This window comes from Capricornis sumatraensis, chromosome 9, assembly GCF_032405125.1.
Source record: "Capricornis sumatraensis isolate serow.1 chromosome 9, serow.2, whole genome shotgun sequence".
Lineage (NCBI taxonomy): Eukaryota > Metazoa > Chordata > Mammalia > Artiodactyla > Bovidae > Capricornis > Capricornis sumatraensis.
The window spans coordinates 42,432,730-42,438,660 of record NC_091077.1 but is presented as its reverse complement, the minus strand read 5'-3'; the positions used below and the strand labels follow the sequence as shown (position 1 = coordinate 42,438,660).

General features: G+C 44.3%; 1 pseudogene; it reads left to right on the top strand.

The window, feature by feature from the left end:
* Positions 1-3,816: 3,816 nt before the first annotated feature.
* LOC138086595 (chromobox protein homolog 1 pseudogene) lies at positions 3,817-4,370 on the top strand (annotated as a pseudogene).
* The last annotated feature ends 1,561 nt before the right edge of the window (positions 4,371-5,931 follow it).

Below are 5,931 nucleotides of genomic sequence, written 5' to 3'. Positions count from 1 at the left end.
TGTATTTATTTAGCAATTACTATGTATTTGATTGTGTAGCAGGATACTAAAATAGGATTCTTTCTGTTTCAGTTTAAACTGAGTCACCGGGAGTTCCCTGGTGGTCCACGGTTAGGACTCAGTGCTTTCACTGCTGTGGTCCATGTCCAGGTTCAATTCCTGGTCAGGTAACTAAGATCACAAACACAGTGTGGCCAAAACAAAGAAATAAACTGAGTCACCAATCTGAGGGACATCAGATACCACACTGTGAGACAGATCTCTGGATGCAGAATTTAGGAAAGAAGCAATTGGGGAACCATTCCCTGACTCTTTTCTCTTCTTATCAATGTAGATAGATGGGGGTGGTGATGGAGATCAACAGGACTGATGAGATTCTTTGTCAAGCCCTGTTGATGGTGGGAAATGGGGTGGGATCCTTTTATTAGTCTTGAGTCTAATAATGCAAAGGGGTGTTGTTTCTGAACTGAGACTAGGTTTGAAAATTCAAATGATGGTAAATCTGTAAAATAGCAATTTTCTATTGCTGCTATAACAAATTAAATGCAAATCTATTGGCTTCAGTTCAGTTCAGTCACTCAGTTGTGTCCGACTCTTTGCAACCCCATGAATCGCAGCACGCCAGGCCTCCCTGTCTGTCACCAACTCCCAGAGTTTACCCAAACTCATGTCCATTGAGTCAGTGATGCCATCCAGCCATCTCATCCTCTGTTGTCCCCTTCTCCTCCTGTCCCCAATCCCTCCTAGCATCAGAGTCTTTTCCAATTAGCCAATTCTTCGCATTAGGTGGCTAAAGTATTGGAGTTTCAGCTTCAGCATAAGTCCTTCCAATGAACACCCAGGACTGAGCTCCTTTAGGATGGACTGGTTGGATCTCCTTGCAGTCCAAGGGACTCTCAAGAGTCTTCTCCAACACCACAGTTCAAACGCATCAATTCTTCGGCGCTCAGCTTTCTTCATAGACCAACTCTCACATCCACACATGACCACTGGAAAAACCATAGCCTTGACTAGACAGACCTTTGTTGGCAAGGTAATATTTCTGCTTTTGAATATGCTATCTAGGTTGGTCATAACTTTCCTCCCAAGGAGTAAGCGTCTTTTAATTTTATGGCCGCAGTCACCATCTGCAGTGATTTTGGAGCCCCCCAAAATAAAGTCTGACACTGTTTCTACTGTTTCCCCATCTATTTCCCACGAAGTGATGGGACCATATGTCATGATCTTAGTTTTCTGAATGTTGAGCTTTAAGCCAACTTTTTCACTCTCCTCTTTCACTTTTATCAAGAAGCTTTTTAGTTCCTCTTCACTTTCTGCCATAAGGATGGTGTCATCTGCATATCTGAGGTTATTGATATTTCTCCCGGCAATCTTGATTCCAGCTTGTGCTTCTTTCCAGCCCAGCGTTTCTCATGATGTACTCTGCCTATAAGTTAAATAGGCAGGGTGACAATATACAGCTGTGACGTACTCCTTTTCCTATTTGGAACCAGTCTGTTGTTCCATGTCCAGTTCTAACTGTTGCTTCCTGACCTGCATATAGGTTTCTCAAGAGGCAGGTCAGGTGGTCTGATATTCCCATCTCTTTCAGAATTTTCCACAGTTTATTGTGATCCACACTCTATTGGCTTAACACAATACAATTTTTTGATCTCACTGTTCTGAAAATCAGAAGTCTGGCACAGGTCTTGCTAGGTTAAAGTCAAAATGTTGGCAGGACTGTGTTCATTTTGGAGACTCTAGGGGCAGTATGTTTCCTTGATTTTCCAGTTTCTAGAAGCTATCTGCATTCCTTTGCTTATAGCCCCTTCCTCTATCTTCAAAGGATCATTTTTTTTTTTTTTTAGTGATTTTATTTATGGTTGTGCAGGGTCTTCTTGCTGCGTGGGCTTTTCTCTAGCTGTGGCGAGCAGGGGCTGCTCTCCAGTGGCGGGGGCATGGGCTTCTCACCGCGGAGGCTCCTCTTGTTGTGGAATACGGGCTCTGGTGCCCACACACCTCAGTACTGTGGCTCCTGGGCTCGAGAGCCCCGGCCCAGTGGCTGTGATGCATGGGCTCAGCTGCTCTGCCACGTGTGGTCTTCCCAGACCAGGGGTGGAACTCGCGTCCCCTGCTTTGGCAGGGCGCGATCCTTTACTGCTGAGCCGCCAGGAAGTGAAGTGAAGTCGCTCAGTCGTGTCCGACTCTGTGCGACTCCATGGACAGTAGCCTACCAGGCTCCGCCGTCCATGGGATTTTCCAGGCAAGAATACTGGAGTGGGCTGCCATTTCCTTCTCCAGGAAAGCCCTCAGGCATATTTTAGACTCTAGTTTTCCACGCTCCTATCTGGTGAGAGAGGCCTGGGAGCCGGGAGTCCTCAGCCACAGTGCTCGCTCTGCCATCAAAAGCTCTGCCCCTCCCTCAGTCGTGTCTGACTCTGCCCGCCAGGCTCCTCTGTCCATGGGATTTCTCAGGCAAGATTACTGGAATGGATTGCCATTTCCTTCTCCAGGATCATTGTTGAGCCAAGTCCTTTCCATGTCACTTCACTCTGAGCTGCTCTTCTGCTTCCATCTTCCACATTTAAGGGACCTTTCGATTGTATTTGGCCCACCTAGATAATCTAGGATAATCTCTCTATTGCAAAGTCCATTGATTAGCAAACTTATTCTATCTACTCCATGTGCAACCTTAATTCTCCTTTACGATGTTACATAATATATTCACACATTCTGGGGATTAGAATGTGGATTTGGGGGGAGATCATTGTTATGCCCATCACAGATGCCTGAGTGAGTATAAGAGGCCTGAGTATGTGCATGTGTGCATGCTAAGTTGCTTCAGTTATGTCCGACTTTTTGTGACCTTATGGACTGTAGCCTGGAGACTCCTCTGTCCATGGGATTCCCCAGGCAAGATTCAGGAGTGGGTTGCCATGCCCTCCTCCAGGGGCTCTTCGACACAGGAATTGAACCCACATCTCTTATGTCTTCTGCATTAGCAGGTGGGTTCTTTATCACTAGGACCACCCAGAAAGCCCAAATGTGGCCTGGCCCTCTTCAAATTTTCTCCTGTAAACAGGAACTGACTATCCTTCTGAACACATTTTTAACAGACTGTAGTAGACATGGAAAATTGTGTTTAACCTTTCCACAAATGGTGATTGATTATGACGGAAGAAATTTTTACACATTGGGGTTTGAGAAAGTCATCCTACTCACCACATTATGATGGCTGTTTTAAAGCTTTTGGCTTGTCACTCGATAAATCATTGACTGCTTTCCGTGTCAATAAGCTTAGCACTACATCATCATTTGTAGGGCTTCCCTGGTGGCTCAGACGGTAAAGAATCCGCCTGCAATGTGGGAGACCCAGATTTGATCCCTGGGTCGGGAAGATCCCCTGGAGAAGGGAATGGCAACCCACTCCAGTATTCTTGCCTGGAGAATTCCACGGATAGCGGAGTCTGGCGGGGTACAGTCCATGGGGTTGCAGCAACAAACACAACAACATTTGCAATATCTGAGAGGTATCCCATTATTCATTTAACAATGATTGTTTTAAAAATCCCTCAGTGAATGAATCGCATTTAGATTTTTTTCAACGTTTCTCATATAAAAACAATACTTTCGGAGGGTCGCCCTTCGGCCTGAGTAGACTAAGACAATGCTACGTGGGTTGGGTGGGCGGCTTGGGGATTGGGCTGGAGACGAAACATAGTAAATTGGGAAGAGGACAGACGGGGCAGCCTGGGCGCTTGAACCAGCGTAGGGAGGGTTGACGACTGCAAGACCTGAGCAGCGTCATCCTTTATACCAGAAAGCTGGCAGGCACTTATGGGGAAAAAACAAAACAAGAAGAAAGTGGAGGAGGTGCTAGAAGAAGAGGAAGAAGAATATGTGGTGGAAAAAGTTCTAGACCGTTGAGTGGTAAAGGGCAAAGTGGAGTATCTCCTAAAGTGGAAGGGCTTCTCAGATGAGGATAACACATGGGAACCAGAAGACAACCTGGATTGCCCTGACCTCATTGCTGAGTTTCTGCAGTCACAGAAAACAGCACACGAGACAGATAAATCAGAGGGAGGCAAGTGCAAAGCTGATTCTGATTTGGAAGATAAGGGGGAGGAGAGCAAACCAAAGAAGAAAGAAGAGTCAGAAAAGCCATGAGGCTTTGCCCGGGTTTGGAACCAGAGCAGATTATTGGAGCTACGGACTCCAGTGGAGAACTCACGTTCCTAATGAAATGGAAGAACTCTGATGAGGCTGATCTGGTCCCTGCCAAGGAAGCCAATGTCAAGTGCCCACAGGTTGTTATATCCTTCTATGAGGAAAGGCTGACGTGGCATTCTTACCCCTCAGAGGATGATGACAAAAAAGATGATAAGAATTAACTTTCTTGGATACCAGCCCCTGTAACATCTGACTGTGGGTTTCAAGTGGGGAAAGAAGGAGTTCTCCTTGTCTTGATACCATGAAGGTCGCTTGAGAAGATGTCCTTTGAAGAGCCAGTATAGTTTCTGTGCCCTACAGCAGCCCAGGGCTTCAAAGCCGCTCCATGCTGTTTGCACACCCATCCCGGTGGAGGGGAAGGAGGGTCAGTGTTTCAGGGCCACCCGTTCTGAACTTTGCTGGAAAAAAAAAGCAAAGGGCCTTCTATGAAGGACAAAACGTAGAATGGGATGTGGGAGAGCAAGAGACACTGTAGATCTTCAAAGAGCATCTCCACAACCGCACAGCCTTCTTCCCGATAGGGTTAACTCTGCATTTTTACAGCGCAGCATGTGTGTAGTTTTTGGCTATTACTGGTGTATTATTTGGGGTGGGTGGGGTGGGGTGGGAAAGAAGAGAGATGGGTTAGGATCATTTTTGTTAAAATTTGGGGAAACGGTGAAACAAAGGAAAGAACAACTAATGATGATTGGGTTCAGTGTCCAGAATATTGTATCCTTTCAAAAAATGTCATTGGCAACCTAAATGAGGACTGTGAGAGACTGTTTAAAAGCTGTGAATGCCTGAAACTTAGAAGCCAAGGTATTCCCCTGCCTGAGCTTAATGCTGTTCCCAACAAAGGAATAAGAAATTACCAAAGCTGCCATTTGGGAAATGGAAACTGGTTGAGGAGGAAAAGTCTTATTGGAGTGTATACACAGGCAGATCATTCTGTCTTAGAGGTGCTACTCATGAAACTGACAAGAAGACCCTTTCTTTTCCTATTGTGAAGTTACAAATATCAGCTTCTCCATCCAAGCCACTGGTGAAGTATTTCGGGAAGGGCAGAGAGTGGTATAGGAGGTAAGTAAGTAGGGAAAGACAAGGGCTGGTGCTCATAGGGTGGAAAACTCTTGGAGCCTCTGTTTTTTGAACTTTGAAATCATTGGTGGCAGGGTTCAGTCACTGACAGCACAAGTTCAAGAGTTGAATGATTTCAAAAGCCCTGGTTTCAGGAGAAGATAAATTTTCATACTGGGGCAGTGGTTCACTTTAAAACAAAATAAGTTTTTTAATCCTAAGAATTAACTAAAATCCAAAACGCTGTCTTGAGTCATGAGATCCATCAGTTGTTGACACCGTCTTGATCTGCATCTAGAACTCCATTGTAATTTTTAGGCGTGTGTTAGGTTTTTGTGAAAACTTTTGTTTAAATGTAAACTTCATATCAACACTGTCAGTTTTTTGTCTTAATAAAACTATATAGATTTATAAAAAAAATAAAAAAATAAAAATACTTTCATGAACGTCCTTTACATATCTTTGCAACATTTGAGTAATTATTTCCTCAGAATAAATTCCTAAAAGCATTATTGCTGGGTAGGAGGGAATGTATTTTTTTAAGGGTTTTGCATATATATTACCAAACTTTCCTCCAGGAAAGTTATGTCAATTATTTTATTTAAAACTTTACAAATCCCATACTCTTGAAATGATTGTCATCTTAATCTATTTTTTTGCAAT